The following is a 22,316-nucleotide window of genomic DNA, read 5'->3' on the forward strand; positions in this document are numbered from 1 at the left end:
ACCATCTGATGTTCATGGACGACATCAAGCTGTATGGTAAGAGCATCAAGGAAATAGATACCCTAATCCAGACTGTAAGGATTGTATCTGGGGACATCAGGATGGAGTTTGGAATAGAAAAATGCGCCTTAGTCAACATACAAAAAGGCAAAGTAACGAGAACTGAAGGGATAAAGCTACCAGATGGGAGCAACATCAAACACATAGATGAGACAGGATACAAATACCTGGGAATAATGGAAGGAGGGGATATAAAACACCAAGAGATTGACACGATCAGGAAAGAATATATGCAGAGACTCAAGGCGATACTCAAGTCAAAACTCAACGCCGGAAATATGATAAAAGCCATAAACACATGGGCAGTGCCAGTAATCAGATACAGTGCAGGAATAGTGGAATGGACGAAGGCAGAACTCCGCAGCATGGATCAGAAAACCAGGAAACATATGACTACACCCAAAAGCAAATACGGACAGACTATGCATAACACGAAAGGAAGGAAGGAGAGGACTACTAAGTATAGAGGACTGCGTCAACATCGAGAACAGAGCACTGGGGCAATATCTGAAAACCAGTGAAGACGAGTGGCTAAAGAGTGCATGGGAAGAAGGACTAATAAAAGTAGACGAAGACCCAGAAATATACAGAGACAGGAGAAAGACAGACAGAACAGAAGACTGGCACAACAAACCAATGCACGGACAATACATGAGACAGACTAAAGAACTAGCCAGCGATTACAATTGGCAATGGCTACAGAGGGGGAGCTAAAGAAGGAAACTGAAGGGATGATAACAGCGGCACAAGATCAGGCCCTAAGAACCAGATATGTTCAAAGAACGATAGACGGAAATAACATCTCTCCCATATGTAGGAAGTGCAATACGAAAAATGAAACCATAAACCACATAGCAAGTGAATGCCCGGCACTTGCACAGAACCAGTACAAAAAGAGGCATGATTCAGTGGCAAAAGCCCTTCACTGGAGCCTGTGCAAGAAACATCAGCTACCTTGCAGTAATAAGTGGTACGAGCACCAACCTGAGGGAGTGATAGAAAACGATCACGCAAAGATCCTCTGGGACTATGGTATCAGAACGGATAGGGTGATACGTGCAAACAGACCAGATGTGACGTTGATTGACAAAGTCAAGAAGAAAGTATCACTCATTGATGTCGCAATACCATGGGACACCAGAGTTGAAGAGAAAGAGAGGGAAAAAATGGATAAGTATCAAGATCTGAAAATAGAAATAAGAAGGATATGGGATATGCCAGTGGAAATCGTACCCATAATCATAGGAGCACTAGGCACGATCCCAAGATCCCTGAAAAGGAATCTAGAAAAACTAGAGGCTGAAGTAGCTCCAGGACTCATGCAGAAGAGTGTGATCCTAGAAACGGCACACATAGTAAGAAGAGTGATGGACTCCTAAGGAGGCAGGATGCAACCCGGAACCCCACACTATAAATACCACCCAGTCGAATTGGAGGACTGTGATAGAGCAAAAAAAAAAAAAAAAAAAAAAAAAAATAAATAATAATAATAATAATAATAATCAATAATAAGCAAATGGCTGCAGAAACGCCTGGTGGTTGGGGTGCCGCTGGCTACTTCCATGGCCTATGACTGATATGGACGCCCACCAGCACCACCGAAACCGGAACCACCAGACTAAACAAGAAAGGAAACAGCTGGAGAAACAGATAGGGGTTTGTGGGCCGCTGTGTTCAGTTTAAACCTGCCCATGGGTTGTCGGCCCCTAAGATGCACCTGTCGTGATTTCCCAGGGCATCTTACACAGCTATTGGAAAGGCGTATTTACGGAGGTGTCCAAGCTTTAGTCTAGCTCAGAAGTATCTAGCATGGAGAATGGGTGCCAGTGGTGGTTTAAGGAGAAGTCTAGGCAGTTCAAGAGGCCATTGTTGCACCCACTATTCCTCATGTACCTCCCAAGAAGTCTAGAGGCGTTCCTTTGGTACATGATCAATCATCCTGCAGTTTTTGGGGTTCTCCAGAACATTTTTCTTCAGTGTATGAGGACAAAAGAGCTGCTTCTGACAGACATAAGAGTGTTAGCATGTCTGTACATTGGCTTCTGAGTGTCTGAACACTTCACGGCTTCTAAGCTGCCCAAGTTTTCCTTTGCTGCAATAGCAAGTTGATGACGAACTAGCGTTGGACACTGTCAAAGTTGGGAAAAATTTCTTAGTCCAAATCTTGAGAAAATAAGTCCATTCATAAGGAAAATTTGCTCTTTTAACAAAAAACCTAAATGAAAAGCTACCAACAATAAGCAATACTTCACCAATATGAATTACAACTTGTAATCGACAACAAATTTCTAATCATCAAGAGCTGAGGATTGACAACGACCGTCGTCTACTGGCAGAAACAAATTGACAGGCCTTTGCCTAGTTGTTCCTCTCTCCCCCAATAGTGGGAGGGGTTAGTTCCTACCCCAAAACAAAAGAATTACTACCGCTGATTGCAAATTTTAGCTGCCGTTAGTTAGAAACTATAGCTATGTAATTACTTGGTAAACTACATATACAAAATTAAGTGATTAGCTTAGTCGTTCCTCATACTGCCATTATGTACTATGTAATTACTGGTTAAGTCAATTATACAAAATTGGGACTTTATGGCCTGGCACAAGGGCAAGGAAGTCCACTCAGCTCCATCATGAGAGTAGAGAAGAATGAGCTTTCATTCCAACATCTGTACACTTAAAAATATTATTATAAAATAAAGGGTTTAAACCTAGTTAAAACAGTTTACATATAAAGTGCCCACAAAAAAATATAAATTTTTACTGCAAAAAAATCTGTTGTAAGGAAGCTATATTGCAAAATGTCCTTCCTTCCTCTCTACATACTTTTTATACAATATACTGAAATGTAGAGCATTTCACAGCCTATCAGCCGATATATATATATCATGTAAAAATGTATTCTCTGCACGAAGATATATGTATATTTTCAGCTGCCAAGAAACACAATCGCAGCGGGGGCTCTGTCCCATTTTGTATGTGCGTGCGTGATGGAAACTATGCTTCTGTCCGCACTGCTGCCTAATATACAGCCTTCTCTGTTCAATAAAGTTAGTTAGAGTCTTCTCCTTGTCTGATTCAAGTCCTCACACTACATACAAGATAATTTGTATAGATTTCACTTGCGTCCCCACCATGGGAATAGTGGGTGGCACTTAACTTCGTTTGGTTAGTTGTCTCAGACTCACTCCGCTGCTCTGCCAGACCTACAGCCTTCAGTGACCCACCCACGCTCGCTGAGGAAGAAGCTAATTTATGTCACTGTTACATGCCACCATTTTCACTTTCCACGAACTTTGCCGCCCTATAACTTCGCCCCAAGTGGTCAGAATGGGTCGAGCTTAGCTTTCAATGGAAGAGAAGAACTGTGCCGTCACCCTGCGATATGCCTAGCCACAGACCTGAAAATCACTAGGATGGCAATTTACAACCTCAAGAAAGCTGCTGCATATAGCCCCTTGCACTCCACCACCCAGAAACCCTGACAGTGTTATGGTTTGGGTAGCTTTAGTGGAAATAAGGGGACTGGTGGACTGTAATTTCTTCCTAAGAATGTACCATTGAAGGGCAGTAATTATATTGATATTTTGAAGGATCACATGTTAGTGATGTGGGGTGATCATGTGTGTGACTTTTTATGCATGATGGTGCCCTGCCCACAGGTCAAAAGCTGTGAAAAGTTCTCTGTGGACAACAATATCAATGCTTTGGAGTGGCCAGGCAATTCCCCAGCTTTGAATCCAATTGAGAATACCTGGAATAAAATAAAAAATTAAATAGAAAAAAACCGACCAACCAACTTCAAGGAACTGAAGGAGGCACTGAGGAACCTTTGGATCACCATGGATGCCTCATACTTCTCCAACCTTGGAAATTTGATGCCCAGGCAACTTCAGATGGTAATCAAGAACCAGGGGAACATGACCAAGTGCTAGGTGTACAATAAAAAGAAAAATACACGAAAGTTGCATTTGAATTAAAATAAAACACATTTGTTGTTTTTTTTATCGAAAATTTCTTAATGCATATATTGTTGTGCGTGCATTGTACTTTTAAATCTCAGCATGGGATTTCAGGTGAAGACCATGCTTTCTCCTGCTGATAAATAGGGAGCAGTACACCAAAATGTGCTCAGCAAACAGTAATCTGTTATGAAGAGCACAAACAGGTGCAGCACTACCATCTACAATGCATATTAATGAATTAGAGCAGTATGCATGACCCTTAATCATGTTGAAATAACTCCAGCCTTCCAGATGCTATTAAAACTTGTAGACAAGAGGCTAATATAATCCCTAACGCTTTAATATTTCTTACTACTGCTACAGAAAGCAGGAAACCTCTTGAGCTTTTTAGATAAAGAGTGAAAAATATTGAAGAGTTCAGAGATTCTCATGGGCTCTTTTTAGTCATAGTAGATGACCAAGTATTTTCCTATTAATATTCAAAATGAGCTCCAGTCTTATATAATGGTTTCTACTGAGCAATGATATCTATACCATTTGTCGTTCAAGAATGAGTGTGTAGTTATATTATGAGAAATATTTGGTAAATAAAATATTGAATGGTTAGTTATTTGGGTGAACACGACTGGTATACATTAAATTTGGATATCCTATTTCGTAGTTGTACGCTTTTAAAATATATTCAGTATTTCTATACAGTAAATGTTGAAGTGCAAATGATCAATTTAGAACATTTTATCCCTGTATACGCTTATATTATCTCTGACATTTGGCCACATAATCTTTGTTGGAGTCTGTTGTGTCATATGCTTTACCTAGTATATTTTCCTGTTTTTAACCATGCTTTTTATGCTTTTTATCTTATTTTGATACTCCGTAGTTATTCCCTACAAATCCTTATATTTTGGATTTAATCTTGCAGTCTGATTCATAAACTTACTTTTTTACCGAAACGAATCGTTGCTTTTTGTTTGAATTACGATGGAATAGGCTTAACCCTTTTGCACTGGATTGGATTATTATATTTCAATCTAAGGTGGGCCCTATCTCATAGAAAGTGAGGAATGTGAAGAAGGCTCCATTTTAATTACCTTTTACTATGGCGTAATAACAAACAATTAAAAATGGTATCCAAAAAGGTATTTTCCAAAGGTCAGAGTTAAAATTTGTCAATTTAAGTGTTCGTCTTTTGCTGCAAAAATATAATTATCCCTGTCTGTCTGACGCTCTTAATCCAGTACACTAATTTGATATAATGAAGTGTTGAAATTTCTGACATATATTTGAGTATAAAGACTTGTAGTAAATGAGATATGTATATATTGCACTACCATAACAGCTATGCTAGAGGGACGCGCAGATTCACTAGAGGTGATTGCTGAACGAGGAAGAATAATCGGATTGTGGGAGAGTGGAGCAACAGTGGCGAACATCGCTCATCGAATTGGGAGAAGCACCAAAATGGTAAGGAAGTGGATCCGCCAGTGGGAGGAGGAGGGCTCTGTGAAAACGAAGCCTCGAAGTGGGAGGCCGCGTGCAACCTCGCCCAGGACAGATGCCCCGATTGTAGCAGCTGCTGAAATGCATCCTATGAGGACATCTGAACGACATACTGAACATCTGGGGTTAAACTGCACTCCCATGACCTTGAGACGCAGACTCCATAAAGCCGGGATTCAATGTCATATCCCAGCATACAAAGGATGGCTCACTCATACACACAATAAACGTCACCTTGGGTCTGCTCTGGAACAACTTCCGCATGACGAAATTACTGGAGGAATGTCATCTTTACTGATGAGAAGGTGTTTCAGTCCGTGGCAGCACGAGTTAGGCATTGCTGGCGGCGGCCTAACACTCGCTATCAGTAGAATCACATACATCACCGAGCAATGAGTGGCAAAGTGGCAGTATCTTTCTGGGGATGGATGGAGGTGGGTATATGGTCCTGGTGAGCTTGTCAAGATCGATGGCCGCTTCACAGGAGAGAAGTACATCGAAATTCTCGAGCAAGTGTTCCTTCCAACAGTTCGGGCTATGGCAGTTCCTGCTCCTGGTGTAATAAAGTTGGTCCATGACCAGAGTCCCATCCACAAAAGCCACGTGGCTACAGGATCAACCTGAAATTGAAGTTATGGATTGGCCATCGATAGGATGTGGCTTGAACCGTGGCCACCAGCGTACCTGCCAGGCATTAGAAGCTCAAGTCAATGACCTGTGGGAGGGTGTCCGTCCACGTTCCCACCTGTGTATGAAACTTGTAGATTCCATACCCGATTGTCTGTGAGAGGTCACAGATGCAGATGGAGATTGGACATCCTACTCATTGTATATTATCATACTAATAATAATAATAAAATATTGACACTAGCTCACGTGTTTTTAGTTATGTATCTTTTACTTGATTACCAGTTAATGCTAATGTTTTAGAAGATCATGCATATTCCAAAGGTTTAAAGTGAAAAGTAATATTTATAGTATCTCAAAATTAACAGAAAAAATGTGATATTGGTTCAAAGTTATCTGCCAGATTGTCGGAAAAATGTGATGGTTTTTAGTTTAACATTTAGTCAAACTGAAATGAGCCTTAAATTTTGAATATAGAAGGCTTTGTAAATATCACCACTTTTAGTTTGTTATTTTGAAATAAAGGGAATTACAAAACATGCGCTTCATTACAAGAAAGGAAAGAAATCAGATTAAGATAATAAAGTTGAGACAGAATAAGAGCGCAGCAGTTAAAGAAACTAAGGCTGGAATATTGAAAGGGGGTCCAAAAGGTAGAAGAAATAAGCCCTGATAGAATTAGTGGAGCTAAAATCTGCAGCCTACGAATGGCCATATACTAGACAACTTAACTCGCCAATGCAAAGGTAGAAGCTAGTGGTTCCTAACCCTCCCTAAGACAGGAAATGGTCAGGGAACGGCAAGGACCACGGCAGTTGACTTCACAGGAGAGAAAAGTTAAATTCCTACAATAACATATAAACTTTTACACATTAGAATTAGCTATAAATACATCGGCACTAGAAAACTACTTTGCTTCTTGAAACACAGAAATTGAGTTAAGTTATTTTCTATTACAATGCATCTTGAAAACAAGGATGAAGATATCCTTTAGAAAGAAATATAATAAAATTGATAATAACTGATATTTTGTAACTGACCAGGTGCTAGGAAGAAAATAAGAACATGAGGCTTCTTCACACCATAATCTAGATAAGAACTTGAAAAGTTATCTCTCTCTCTCTCTCTCTCTCTCTCTCCTTATCTTGTTATATTCTGTGCTTCTGTCTTTCTCTTTTCCACTAAATATAAACTTGTTATATTGGTGAAAGTATCTTAATATTTCATATTGTTTTAGTTACTAAAATTGAGTAAATAAAGAAAATTATATATAGCCGTAATTTTTAAGTGTTCTTGCCCACATCGCCCGCCTTCTCTATGGAGGTTGGATGGATTATGGAATTTAGGGCATAGCCCAAGCGCAGGGACCTATAAGATCATTCAGCGCTGAAATGAAAGTATGGCTAGATGGAAAAATGAGAAATGAAATGAAAATGATAAACTGATGACAATCCTGCACTTGAACAGGACTGTACATCAGCAAAGGCCATTTTACTCTCCCCCAGCATTCCGATCATCTAAAGTTATGAAAGATCGTTTTGGCCAGGGGGCCCTCTATGGAGGTTGGCCCAATCATGCGTTATGTAAATATATAGACGTGTGTGTGTGTGTGTGTGTGTGTCTGTGTGTGTGGTTGCTACCTCAATAAAGTAAGTGAACTGAAAATTTTGCTAATTTGCTGCTATAGCTGTTCTATATGCATGTATATATGTATATTATTATATATATATATATATATGATATATATATAGATACTATATATAATAATATATATATATAGATATAGATATATAATATATATATATATATATATATATATATATATTTATTTATTTTATATATAAAGAGGTGGCTTGCTGCTTACAGAGCACATCCGCTAACACTGATGGTGAAAGTATCGTCAACAACAAAATGTTTACGATCACTCTCTTAATTAATGATAATAGATTATGGATACTTTACTCTATGCTCAAGAAAAATACCTGCTGCCCACTCCTCCTTCCTTGGCCTGACGGCGCGACATCTATTGGACGCTCCATTAGTTACTTATTCAACTGCTTCGGGGTCTCATAGTCGCGGATTCGTGTTCACTCTGGATCAGCGGAGGGAACGAACTATTGTGCGTGATAGTACATATACCTAAAAGATAAATCTGTATAGAAAGCTGCTTTCGGGAAACTGTTCGAGTCTCCTTTTCAATCTTTTTTTTTTTTAATTGAAAAGTGGAATCGAACAGTTTCCTGAAAGCTGTCTGTATAAATTTGTCTTTTAAGTATATGTACATATACATAACTGTGGATTATTTCCCTAATAATAATAATAATCGGGGATTAATTAATAATAATAAAAATTAATAATAATCAAAATAATAATAAGTCAATAAAAATTAATTAATAATAATAATAAGATAATAAATAATAATAATAATAATAATAATAATAATAATAATGACAATAACAATAATAATGGTGCAGGTCCACAATAATATCGCATGTGAAGTATAAGGTCTTTAATAGATAATAAAAGCTTCCGAACCTGTACTAGGTTCATCTTCAGTCAAGTGAACATTATGACTTTAAAAATCCGTCGAAGTAAACTTCTGAACAGGACAATTCCACAACGACGAACGCAAATGAAGGAAGCGCTCAACAACAACAACAACAACAACAACAATAATAATGATAATAATAATAATAATAATAATAATAATAATAATAATAATAATAATAATAATAGGGACAGTAAGCACGATCCCAAGATCCCTGAAAAGGAGGTAGGACGCAACCCGGAACCCCACACTATAAAAACCAACCTGTCCAAACAAACCCTAGTCAAATAGAATAAAAGTACAGTGATACACCCATAATAATAATAATAATAATAATAATAATAATATAATAATAATAATAATATAATAATAAAATAATAATAATCAATAATAATAATAATAATAATAATAATAATAATAATAATAATAATAATAATAATAATAATAATAATAATAATAATAATAATAATATCTTATTATAAGGAATGGCAGAGTTAACTGAAAATATATATCTTATACTGATTGTACTTTAATATATACCCGGAGACTATAACGGAATTGTAGATGGTAATCTCCGCTACAAAATCGTTAATACAGAATTTTCTTACTGTTATTGTATTTTCAGATTTTGCATAAACAGTTATTTTATCAGTAGGCAAAACCACAGAATTCACAGGTGTTGGAGGCGGCTATATTCAACTGACACATGTGTTAAACACTTAAAGTCATAGACACACATATACATACATACATATACATACATACCTACATATATAGATATATATATATTATATATATATATTGTGTACATATGTTCTAGAGGAGTTCTTGTTCAAGCTAGTACTGCTTAAAAATTCACTTCAGTAATTTCAGAGTTAAGGTGACTTCGACTCGGAAAAAAAAGCACGTGAGAGAGAGAGAGAGAGAGAGAGAGAGAGAGAGAGAGAGAGAGAGAGAGAGCCCAACTTGATTTCGTTTACCGGTGATCTCGAGTCACAATTTTTTATTAGGTGGTCCAGATGAGGACCCGTGACTGGCCATGAACAGAATCCTAATTCCACCTCAATTTTTTAAGGCACTCGTTGGCACTGAGGTTAGGGGGCCAGTTTTTTTTTTTTTTTTTGTCATCCTCGCGTTTAGTATATAAGGCACTGGCACCTCTTTCTAAACATTCATAAAACGACTGAAGCTTCGTCAGGATACGAAAATCTCGAGTTGCACATTCGTCAACATGAAGGCGGTGAGTCAATTGGTCTTCAGACATTCACGCTGTAAGATTGTGACTTAATTACATGAATCGCCTGTTGAAGATCCAATGATACCTATATTAATCTAGATTCATCTCAGTATATTTCTCCCTTGTGGAGATGCCTTGATGCCACAGCAACAGTGTGGAAGAGTTTAAAAGAAAGCTAGACAAAATCATTAGGACGCTGTGAATGCACAGTAAAACCTGCTCCTACAGATAAGTGAGCACACGATGTCTCCTCGGATAGACTAACAAGTCTTTGAGACGTCCTAATCCTTGTAACTCCTTGTAACATAGAAGACAGGCCCACAGACAGACAGAAACTCAGGCAAAAGCTTCGTCATTAGACGAACACACGTGAAAATTAACAAGTACTGATTTTGTCCTAAGGGGAAAAATAGGGTATATCTCCTTACAATCAAACCTTGCCTGCAAGGAAATGGGACATTTCTGTCGTCTATCAATTTTTAGAATTAAGATTTTACCCATTTCATTTCTCTATTCGAACTGTTAAAGTCATCAATTAGAATTTCATAGTCACTACATGTCAGCATGAAGATCAAAGGATGTGGCTTAACCTCAGAGAGAGAGAGAGAGAGAGAGAGAGAGAGAGAGAGAGAGAGGAGAGAGACTTGCAAATCCATGTCTCTTCTGTTCCTTATTCCATCCAACCATTCGCATTTCAGTTCTTCTCCGCGATGGTCCTCTTGGTGGCCCTGTTGACCATCTTCGCCTCCACAGAGGCGATGCCCGAACCCAAAGCTGACCACTGGCCCTGGGAGGGCCTGGGTTATGGGTACACCAGCATCTACAGGCCTTACACTTACTCCTCCTACAGTATCTACAGACCTCTCATAAGCTATGGGTACGGGTGGTGATCACTGGATCTGTGTCTGAAGCTATATGTAAATTGCTTTCTTCTAATCTGTCAAAAATTCTAAATAAAACTGGAGTAAATATCTTGTTTTTTAGATATTCCCACAACGTCCATAAGATTTAGGTTCTTAAATCCATTTCCTAGATGGAAGTTATTCTATTTGTTGTAAAGAATTCTTATTTTGGGCTTTATTGGGCATTGGCTATTGTTAATAATTATGCGCAATTCCAATGACTCAATCGTCCCAGTGGGATATAATACCTCTCTAATAATAATGCACAAAACGACCAAGGAATCATAATTAATCGGAAAACGTATTCTAGAGTATAAGAATGTTATACAAAAATGACAAATATAACGAAAGCAACTGAATTTTGACGTTTAAAAGAACAATAAAATATTCTCTGGAATGTAAAATAAAAGTAATGGAAACGTGACACTCATTTAATTCTGTTATTCGCGTCACGTTGGCTTCTTGTAAACAAGGATTTTTCTTAACAGCTGAATATTTAACCAAGATTAGTCAGCAGCATTCCCAAACAACTGACCAGCCCTCCTTCTCTTTATGTTCTGTTTTTATTTCTCTCTTTTGTATCAGCTATCAGCTCATGCATTCACTGAAGTTCTAGAAACTTGTAGAAGGAAGCAGAAGTGACTAAACTAGTGTTTACTTCTCTCTTTTCTATTAGATATCTGCTCATGCATTCACTGAAGTTCTATAAACTTGTAGAAGGCAGAAGGAGGAGACTAAAAAAAGGTGATAATCCGTATTCAATCACTAAAGAGATAGCAGAGCAGTAGCTAATGTCTTCAGACCCCGTCACCTTCGACGTTATGTAAAAAAAAAGTGGCCACTCGGGATATCATTCTGGGTTCAGAGTATATTGTATCTCCTGGACAACGAGAGAAACAGCAGGAAACGACACCAGCTCTTTTAAGTTATGCAGAGCAGAAATCTCCGCTTGTTTTGCTTGATTAAAACAAAACAAAAATCTAAATCTGCTATCCTGTTTTTTCTGGAGTTTCGGGGACTCCAAATTTAGCAGCTTTTACGAGTTTCTAATACTTTTATAACTCCGTGTGACTGAGTGGATATATAGCTTCAACTGGCAAATTAAGGGTTAGCCGTTCAGAGCCCCATAAAGCATGTTTGTCTAAAGGTGTATTTCTTGGCGTGATTCTTTGCTTATAATGTCTTAGAATTTATGGATTTTTTTAGCTTTGCTGCTCTCTCTTTGCTCAGGAATGGAATGGGACCATTTTTTTTGTAGGTAATTCTCTCTCTTCTCTATCTCTTCTCTCTCTCTCTCTCTCTCTATCTCCTTATATATATATTATATATATATATATATATTAATATATATACATATATACAGAGATAGAGGAGAGAGAGAGAGAGAGAGAGAGAGAGAGAGAGAGAGAGAGAGAGAGAGAGAGAGAGTTTCCTACAATAAAAATGGTCCCATTCCATTCCTGAGCAAACCATAAACATGTTCCGTCATAAACCAACTATCCATCATCATACACTTCTGACATAACAAATGAATAACGTATCTGGTTAGCTGCAAAAAATGCTGATGAAAAATAACCCAGTCCTCCAGATGTCACATAATTAAGAGGATCTACAACCGCTTGTATAGAAAAAAGACCATTTGCGATCACACTACAAATACCCAATAGATTTAGTTGACGAGGTAGAACGAACTGCTTTGACTTGAAATACTGATATTGGAGTAGACCTCCCTCACATTAAGTATCTGTAAGCCTTAGAGATAAACACCTAATGATAACTGAGCCAATGAAACCCATCCACTTCCCCCCCAACCTCTTTCCATTTACCCAGCCTTAAGAAACAGCCACTTTTACCAGATCCCCTGCAAAAGTATTTAAGCCCTTATCCTTTTACGACAATAATTCCCCCCCCCCCCCCCCCCCCCCTCCCCGCCCCACCATCACCGGAAGGAAACAGACTGAAGTTTATGGCAAAAGTGGGACTGAAAATAATAATAATAATAATAATAATAATAATAATAATAATAATAATAATAATAATAAAAGAATTTTTCAACTTATCCTAAGAATTTTCGAGAACTATCCCATAATATCCCAGAAGATGGAACAGAATTGTCCAAAAGCATACAAAAAATCATGATGGAGAGATTCCTATAAAAGTTAATTCAGCATGTAATTCATAATATATACTACGTAGTACCCTTACCCAATGCTCCACGCGTAGATGTCAATTATGAAGAATTATATATAGGGGAATTTTTTTGTAGAATGCATCCATTTCAATCATTCTTCAAAACAGAGAGAGAGAGAGAGAGAGAGAGAGAGAGAGAGAGAGAGAAGAGAGAGAAGTGCTGACGACGCTGATCATTTGTCTATCAGTAAACTTCAGTCGCAATCTTTTTTTTATGAAGGCCAACGACTGGACATAGCAAGCACCCAAATCGTCTCAAATGTTTTATGGCACTCGTTGTCACTCAAGCAAAGGCCAGTTTTTTCTCCCCCGTGTTTAGTATATAAGGCTCCGTCTGCTACTGCCACGCATTCAGAATACGACTAGGATTTGGTCAAGATACGAAAACCTCCTCCTACAACTGTCAACATGAAGGTGGTGAGTGAAGTGATCCCCATTGATTCATAGTATCGAAGTGTTCGTCACTTCGATGGTTTCAAGTACAGAATCTTCTATGTTTAAGATCCACCAAAGAATATATTGATTTAGATTCACCTTAGATCATTTCTCCGTCATGGAGGTGACTGAAAGATATAGGAAAAATCTCCATTATAAAGAGACACGTGAAGATTATCAAAGTATTGGTTTTTGCACTTGAGACAAACTGGACGATGTCTTAAGTTCACTGATTACTGGTCTTATTTATCAACTTGTCATAATCACGATTCAAAGACTGTGCTACTCATGGGAATAATAGAGAGAGAGAGAGAGAGAGAGAGAGAGAGAGAGAGAGAGAGAGAGAGAGAGAGACCTGCAAATCCATGACTCTTCTGTTCCTTATTCCATCCAACCATTCCCATTTCAGTTCTTCTCCGCGATGGTCCTCTTGGTGGCCCTGTTGACCATCTTCGCCTCCACAGAGGCGATGCCCGAACCCAAAGCTGACCCCTGGGGAGGCCTGGGATATGGGTACACCAGCATCTACAGGCCTTACACTTACTCCTACAGCATCTACAGACCTCTCATAAGCTATGGGTACGGGTGGTGATCGCTGAATCCTTTTCTGAAGATATGTAAATGGTTTCCTTCTAATCTGTACGAATTCTAAATACACTGGAATAAGTAAATATATGGTTTTCTTTGGATAATCCCACGAAGCCTACAAGAGGTCAGGTTCCCAAGTCCTTGTCCTAGTTGGAACCCTGACTAAAATAATAATATCGGAGTTTAGATAGCATCACTCTCATGACAGTTGAAGTGTGGTGTCCATACAGGTTCTTGGAGACTTTGGTAGACAGTAATTCTTGTCGGCAAGAGTTATTTCATTGAAAAATTCGTCATATTGGAATATAATACATGTACACGATTTAGGATGGAACGCAAGACCCCAGCAGAACCTGAATTGCATTTAGTATTCAGAGAAGACGATAAGAAATCGCCATTAATCAGAATGGGCAATTTTGAGAAAAAATCATCCTGGTACAACATTATTATTATTATTAGGAAGACGAATTCTATTCATTTGGAACCAGTCCTTGGCTACTGACCTGAAATTGAAGCTTCCAAAGACGATTTAGTGTCCATTGGGGAAAAAAGTAACAGAAGGCAATAGAAAATGATAATTTTACTATAAAATTCACTGCATTCTGATGTTTAAAAGGGTCCCACAATAAAATGTTTTGATGTAATAATTTAATATATATATATATATATATATATATATATATAGATATATATATATATATATACATAGATATTATATAATGCATAAATAATAAAAGCATAAATAACATGAATCACTCAACGTCACAGAGTGTCATCCAAATCTAGCATTTAATTCTGGTACTGTATTGGAGCCGTCTGTATATAATCTAGGAACTTTCGTCCCAACAAAAATTTGCCTCGAATACTCCACTAGAGAGCAAAAGAGGAGGCTTTTCCTCACTGACCAACTTTCCCCTTCTTATATTTTCCCTTCTTCTGTGTGTTATTTGTGTCTATTATCAGTTAATACATCTACTGAATGTTCAGATACTCTTAGAATGTAGAAGGGAATGAATCATCTCTATTCAGTCTTCAAAGAGGCAGAGGAGCAGGAACTAGATACGTTCATCAAGTTACCTTCAAAGCAGCTTCGATGAAATAAAAAGCTGCTCAACATAGCATCATGGGTTCAAAGTGTTCGATATATATGTAAAAAGTTGCTGAACATAGCATCAAGAGTTTTCAAAAACTACAGTACAGCAAAAGAAGCAGAACAAAATCTGTTTAAGGTCTCTGGTCGTTTTTGGCCAGCTTAAGCTGTGAAACTTACATAAAACATTTCATAGTAATCCCAAACAATTCCTGGTGGCTTTTTAGGTTTTAAGCATAGCCATTATTGAGAGGTTTTAACCCTTTCATTACCTCTGTGACTGAGTGGGTGGTTGTTGGCTTGGTATATCAAAGGTCAGCTGTTCAGATCCCCATCGAAGAAATACCTTGCTTGTAAATAAATAAATATATATATACATACATTTGTAATAAATATAAGCATATATATACATATATATATATATATATATATATATATATATATACACAAGGAGTTACAAGGATTAGGACGTCTCAGAGACTTGTTAGTCCATCCTTTGAGGAGACATCGTGTGCTCACTTATCTCTAGGAGCAGGTTTTACTGTTCATTCACAGTGTCCTCCTAATGATTTTGTTTCGCTTTTTTTTTTTAAACTCTTCCACACTGTTGCTGTTTACAACTTCTGGAGGCAGTTTATTCCACGTGTCACATATCTTGTATGTGAAGAAGTTCCCACAATGGGATGTGTTGTATCTCTTCAGTTCTAGTTTCCATCCATTATTTCTTGTCTGGTTTTCGTTTGACGTAAATAGGTTACTGTCTACTTTTGTTATGCCTCTCAGTATACAGCATATATAATGGGTACTCAAACTCAATATAGAAAATATTTGCCCCACAAAGTGATCCCAATTCAGTTCCCGAGAGAGAGCTGTAAACTTTTAAAAAAGTTTTCCAAGTCCAAATATCTATTTTCCTTCGCTGACACAAGAAATGAATTGTTTACTCGGTAGCTGCTATAACTGATGATGAAAAATAACTCAAATAACCGAGCCCTGCAGAGGACAGGTATTTTGAAGAGGACTTCTGACTACCTTCAAAGAATTGCCATTTACGTCCAAATCACCAACACCGACTAAAATTTGAACGGCAAAGCAGCATACTTCCAGGTTTTGAAATAATGAAATAATTGATATTGCAGAGGACCTCACCAGCCTCCAGTATCGAAAGGCCCCTTACATATACAACAGGAGGTGAGAGCCAGACAGAACCCACGACAAATAACCAAATGGAATTTAAGCCACAGGACAAGCACTGGGACCTATGAGGTCATTCAGTGATGAAAGTGAAACTGAGAGTAACAAGGTTTTGAAAATGTTGCCTTATGGAACAATAGTTAGGAGAGGGTTGAGGAAAGTAAGAAGGGAAAAAATGAATGTGAAAGGAGGTACAGTAAAATGAATGAAAGGTGTTGCAGCCCGTGCTGGCATAAAGCCAGCTCAATCTTCAACAACAACAGGGGCCGAAGGGATGCTGCAAGGAACCTTAAGTAAGGCCTACAGTGCACCACGTAAGGTTCACTGGAGGTACTAACCGGCCCCCACCCCCGCCCTTAAGGGAGAACCGCTGGATTGAAACAGTAAAACTTCAAGAACTGTCAAGAATTATTAGATAATAATTTCTCCAAAGATGAGTCGAAGACACTTGCAGAAAGCATGGGATACACAGGACAATTCATGGTGGAGAGATGGCTATAACTGTCAGCTGTCCATCTAATTCCAATCCATTATGCTAACTGAAGAAAGCTAATCAGTAGCTAATTGTTTTGATAAACTTTCACTTTTTATTGTTTTAAGAATGATTTTGTTTGTTTGTATGGTGTTTTTACGTTGCATGGAACCAGTGGTTATTCAGCAACGGGACCAACGGCTTTACGTGACTTCCGAACCACGTCGTGAGTGAACTTCTATCACCAGAAATACACATCTCTCACCTCTCAGCGGACTACCGGAGAATTGAACTCGCGGCCATCGAGGTGGCAAGCCAAGACCAAACCGACCACGCCACTGAGGCGGATTTTAAGAATTGTCGCCATAAGAAAATCTGGCCAGTTCCATATGTGAACTGAAGAACGTTAATTAGTAATTGTTTTGGTAATCTTTCGCTTTCTTTTCATATTAAAAAAAATATTAACATAAAATGTGGCAAGTATCATACGTAATGTCAATTTACCCTAACCCTTTATGCAAAGTGGAGATTGATGTTAAAGTATATCTGTGGGTATTGTATGGAACGCAACCCACAATAAACTGATTCTGCAATGAATTCCTGGACTATCTGAAAGGATGACTTAAAGAAAGCATTGCTCATGAGAAGAGAGAGAGAGAGAGAGAGAGAGAGAGATGAGAGAGAGACGAGAAGAGAGAGATGAGACGGGAGAGAGAACGAATGAGACAGGTTCATTTCTCGTTTGATAGCAACTTTCAGTGACAATTTCTTTTACGGCCTTCAGGAGAATCTTGTTTATAGTACAATTTTTTTTTTACGGAACTTGTCAGCGCCAAAGAATAGGGCCAGTTTTTTTTGTTCCTAGTGGTTGGGTATATAAAGCACCGACTGCTATTGGCACGCATTCAGAAACGACAAACGCTTTGTCAGGATACGAAAATTTCGTCTCGCATTTGTCAACATGAAGGTGGTGAGTAGAACTGATCTTCAGGTGTTCGTACTATACAATTGTTCAGATTCGTTGGGAACAAGATGAGATATCATTGGTGATACTTATAATGGAAACTAAATCATCTTTATCCTACCCTGTTTTCAAAACAGTTTAATTTACGATTTCAATTCTTCATTTAATATTTACTATAAGTATTTTTACTATAAATCATCCTTTGCTTGTCATCAAATCTCAGTTCTTTCTCTCATTTCATATCTCCACGGTTAGATTAGAGACTAGAACAATAGTATCAAACTGTCTACCCTTTTGGGAAAAGTGGCAACGTCTAAAACATTATGCCACATCTACACGATATCCCAACTTGGATCAAGGTTTTATGAATCGAATCTGGGAAAAGTGGCAACTTCTAAAACGTTTATGCCACATCTACGAGACATCTCAGCATAGGTCAAGGTTTTATGAATCAAATCTGGGAAAGTTGCACGTCTTAAACGTTTATGCCACATCTACAAGATATCCCAATATAGGTCAAGGTTTTATGAATCAAAATCTGTGAAAAGTGGCACCATCTCAAGCATACTACTACATGTTCGTAGTCATTTTAGTTCGACGGTAAATCCTCCATTGAAAGTGGTATAATAAATGTGTCAGTAGAAGGATTTAAGCGCCAGCCCGTTAAATATGGTATCTCAAGAGAATAGTCCTCAATTTCCTCGTCTGTCAAGGAGCTTTACCGTAAAATGACCTGTCTTTAGCTCACAGGAAAATTGGCAGCGGTCGTCAAAACGTTTTAAATTCCAGTCGAAATTCATAAGGACGGTAATTTAAAATCAGAATAAACTACAGCAAGATAATATACATGCTCGACACTATTATTGTTATTGTTATTGTTGTTAAGAAATTCACAATCTCGTTGTTGTTGTTGTTGCTGTTAAGAAATTCACAATCTCGTGAAGAACAATCAGTGTCATAAATATCCACAATTATATAGTCGAGCATATAATTGTTGTTGTTATTATTATTATAATATTATTCATTATTATTAAGAAATTTACAATCGCGTGAAGAACAATCTGTGTCAGAAACATCAACAATTATATAGTAGAGTACATCATTAAGTTTTATATAGTAATATACTCTACTATATAACTGTGGATTTTATGACACACATTATTATTATTATTAATATTATTATTAAGACAACGAAAGTCCAAAATGATCACTGACTTGTAAGTCAAGCTCCCAAACACTATGGTGTCCATTCGAAAGAAGTGATTGTTATTAGAAAAACAGGTGAATTAACAAATCAACAAATAAATAAATTTAAAAAATGCAATGATTAAAATTCAAGAAGAATCGTATTAGGGTCGTAATATATTGGAGCTTTGCTTGGACTTTTAAAGTATACCAATAGCACGTCATCCTCAGCAGGGAGGCGGTTCCAGAGTCCAAAGTTGTGAGGAATAAAGGACCTCTGGATCTTTGAAGAAGTTCAACAGAGAGGCCCATTAACTGCATATTGTTGCATTCTCATTTCTTGATGTACCTTGTAATATCTATCTATTTATTTATTTATTTATTTTTCTACTTTTGTGAAGTGGGACGTCTTCTTTCTGTACTTCACTTTACTGCCTCTTACTTCTTTCCTAATGAACCGCAGAATATTCTTTGGAAGCTTGAATTTATAGTCAGTGGCCCCTTTGGTGGGCTTGTTGCATATGATAGGTTTCCACAACTGAATAATAATAATAATAATAATAATTAATATAATAATAATAATAATAATAATAATAATTATAATAATAATAATAATAATAATCTTTGGAAGCTTGAATTTCAAGTCAGTGGCCCCTTTGATGGGCTTGTTGCATATGAATTTCGCTACTAGTAATAATAATAATAATAATAATAATAATAATAATAATAATAATAATAATAATAATAATAATAATAATAATAATAATAATAATAATAATAATAATAATAATAATCTATGATACTGGCTAATAATATGCATGCCTTCAGCACACTGACTCAAATCTAAGGCCAAAATCTCTTCCAAAAATTGTCACAACATAATTCCATTCCAATTTTTCCCCATTTCAGTTCGTCTCCGCAATTGTCCTTTTGGTGGCCCTGTTGGCCATCTTCGCCTCGACAGAGGCCATGCCCGAACCCAAAGCTGACCCCTGGGGAGGCCTGGGCTACGGGTACAGCAGCATCTACACGCCTTACAGCTACAGTATCTACAGACCCATCTCTTACAGCATCTACAGACCCCTGTATAGCTATGGGTATGGATGGTGATCGCTGGAACCTTGTCTGGAATTGTGGAATCTATTGTTTTAAATCTGTCAGTATTTCTAAATAAATTGGAGCGTTTAAATGAGCTGTTTCTTTCGATAATTCCCACAAGGGCTATAAAATCTCAGGTTCATAAATCCGAGGTTGTAATCCTCTCACGCCCTCTGTGACCGAGAGGATTTATTTTTGATCTGGTAAATCCTAGTAGGTCAGATCGTCATAGAGTAGGTTTGTCTTGCAATGCATTTCAGTGGAAGATTTCTTACTTATATTGCCTTAGAAAGTATATATATTTATCTATTTATTTATTTATTTATTGGGGAATCAAGTATCAATTGAATGGATGCTTGTTCCACCAAGAAACGAACCCAATTCGATTCCTGGGCGAGACAGAAACTGTAAACATGCAGCATAAACTCCCTGAAGATGATGAAGAGGATGATCTCGAAAAGCAGAGAAAATGCAAATCTGGATATAATTCAGTTCCTTCTGCACATTGACAAAAAAAAAGAAGTTGACTAATTATTGTTGTGATAAATTTCTTCATGCTGATTTTTTTAATTTTTTATTTTAGTTTTTGTTTTGTTCTTCCTATAATAATACCTGTAAGATTCATACGACAAAAAATGTATGATGTACGGGTACACTTACTCAACTCTCCCCAACCCCCCACCCCACCCCCCAAAATACATAGTAGCAATTTATGAATATGTATACCTATGGATTATCATTATTATTTTTTTTTTGTAGGATTACAAACAAAATACTAAATGATGTAGATCTCTTTCCACCTTTGGGCAGAATTTGCAACTTGCAATGAAACAGAGCAAAACCAATGTAACTTTGCTAGAATTGGAAATCACTCAAGTAATCAATACTTTTTATTGACGTATGCAAATTATATCAAACTCCTTCTTTCAGGATCCAAACTGGTAGGCTTCGCCAGGAGGGTGGAAAGACTGCAGGGCAAAAATATATTCACTAAATCCTTCCCTCTGGGTTGGTCTGGTTAACCAGCTAAAAGTTTGTAACGTTACTCAATTTTCCCCTGTATTATTGTTCATTATCCAGATAATAAACTCTTAAATTCGTGACATACAACCCAACCCCCCTAAAGGGGTTGGGGGGGGGGGGGGTGGGGGGGGGGGGGGGGGGGGGGTGGCGGTTAGAACCGTCTGTGCACTGACTCGAGATACTGCATGCATTACTCAAGGCTTCCTGCAGAGTCCCTTCGGTCTCCTAGTTGCAACCCCTTTCATTCCTTTGTGAAAGGTTTCCATCCCCTTACGCCTCTCAGACCTCTTGCTATCAATTTCCAACTAGCACAGTCTCCATCTGTAACGTATTAATTCATTCATATATCTATCTACCTAATTTTGGTAAGCAATACGACTTACAATCATGACGGAATTCAGAGACTGACTTCAGCCCAATCAGAAGTTTATTTACTTTGTCCACGAAATATCTCTCCCATGCAAGGTGACTTGAGGTCTGATTTGGTCTTCCTGTCGTTTACGATTCATTCTGAGAGAGAGAGAGAGAGAGAGAGAGAGAGAGAGAGAGAGAGAGAGAGAGAGAGAGAGAAATCAACAATAGCTCTCATTCTCTTTATTTTTAACTATTTATTAATTTACTATTCATTGATTTATCAATTTTTTCTTTCTTTAAAAAGTGATAATATATTTTCTTTCTGTATTTCACTCTACCTCCTCTTACTTATTCCTAATGAACGCCATAACATTATTTGGAAGCTTGAATTTCAAGTCAATGTCCCCCTTTGTTTTGGTGGGATTGTTCCGTACGAAGAGGTTCCATACTCTGAATAATAATAAATAATAATAATAATAATAATAACAATAATAATAATAATAATAGAATAGAAAAAATGCGCCTTAGTCAACATACAAAAAGGCAAAGTAACGAGAACTGAAGGGATAAAGCTATACAGATGGGACAACATCAAACACATAGATGAGACTGGGATACAAATACCTGGGAATAATGGAAGGAGGAGATATAAAACACCAAGAGATGAAGGACACGATCAGGAAAGAATATGTGCAGAGACTCAAGGCGATACTCAAGTCAAAACTCAACGCCGGAAAATATGATAAAGCCATAAACACATGGGTCAGTGCCAGTAATCAGATACAGCGCAGGAATAGTGGAATGGACGAAGGCAGAACTCCGCAGCATAGATCAGAAAACCAGGAAACAAATGGACAATACACAAAGCACTACACCCAAGAGCAAATA

General features: G+C 37.6%; 3 long non-coding RNA genes across 3 annotated transcripts; all 3 read left to right on the forward strand.

Annotated features, from left to right (window-relative positions):
* The first annotated feature begins 9,865 nt into the window (after nt 1–9,865).
* On the forward strand, nt 9,866–10,904 carry LOC135204537 (uncharacterized). The gene is made up of 2 exons (XR_010312264.1): nt 9,866–9,936; nt 10,632–10,904. It is a non-coding gene; the product is annotated as an uncharacterized LOC135204537 (long non-coding RNA).
* A 2,436-nt stretch (nt 10,905–13,340) lies between these two features.
* Nucleotides 13,341–14,131, forward strand: LOC135204545 (uncharacterized). The gene is made up of 2 exons (XR_010312265.1): nt 13,341–13,442; nt 13,870–14,131. It is a non-coding gene; the product is annotated as an uncharacterized LOC135204545 (long non-coding RNA).
* Nucleotides 14,132–17,704: 3,573 nt separating this feature from the next.
* On the forward strand, nt 17,705–20,142 carry LOC135204553 (uncharacterized). Its single transcript, XR_010312266.1, has 2 exons — nt 17,705–17,774; nt 19,863–20,142. It is a non-coding gene; the product is annotated as an uncharacterized LOC135204553 (long non-coding RNA).
* Nucleotides 20,143–22,316: the final 2,174 nt, after the last annotated feature.

Source organism: Macrobrachium nipponense, chromosome 24 (genome assembly GCF_015104395.2).
Source record: "Macrobrachium nipponense isolate FS-2020 chromosome 24, ASM1510439v2, whole genome shotgun sequence".
Lineage (NCBI taxonomy): Eukaryota > Metazoa > Arthropoda > Malacostraca > Decapoda > Palaemonidae > Macrobrachium > Macrobrachium nipponense.